The sequence below is a fragment of the Prionailurus viverrinus genome, chromosome A1 (assembly GCF_022837055.1).
Source record: "Prionailurus viverrinus isolate Anna chromosome A1, UM_Priviv_1.0, whole genome shotgun sequence".
Classification (NCBI taxonomy): Eukaryota; Metazoa; Chordata; class Mammalia; order Carnivora; family Felidae; genus Prionailurus; species Prionailurus viverrinus.
In genome coordinates, this window is record NC_062561.1 from 212,644,764 (window position 1) to 212,645,280 (window position 517).

The window sequence follows — 517 nt, forward strand, 5'->3', positions numbered from 1 at the left end:
GTGGTTCTTTGTTCCTTCCTTCTTCTCTCGGTTCCTTCCCTTGTGGTTTGATGGTTTTCTTTAGTGTTATGTATAAGTTCCTTTGTCTTTATTTTTTGTGTCTTCATTATAGATTTTTGGTTTGTGGTTATTATGAGGTTCATATATATTGACCTATACATATGGAAGTCTATTTTAAGCTGACAGTCATTTAAATTCAAATGCATTCTAAAAGTAGGAAGCCCTTCATGAATTTGCATGTGATCCTTGTCCAAGAGTCATGCTAATCTTCTCTGTATCATTCCAATGCCAAAGTGAGAAATTGATCAGTGATTGTCAAAATGACAACCCAGAGTGAAAAGTACATTTTATTATAGGACCCACTATAAATTTAATTTATATATTTAAATTTAATAATTATAATATGTACATTAAATAACTGAAGTGCAACATTTTATGAAACAGTATTTACCCTTACTACCTGCAATATACTTCTTCTTTTCTCTGTCTTTATTGCTGGTGGTGACTCATTAAATTA

The 517-nt window shown here is 30.9% G+C and overlaps 1 non-coding gene across 1 annotated transcript; it reads right to left on the minus strand.

Moving 5' to 3' along the window:
- Nucleotides 1-209: 209 nt before the first annotated feature.
- Nucleotides 210-317, minus strand: LOC125147187 (U6 spliceosomal RNA). The gene has a single exon (XR_007145045.1). It is a non-coding gene; the product is annotated as a U6 spliceosomal RNA (small nuclear RNA).
- Nucleotides 318-517: the final 200 nt, after the last annotated feature.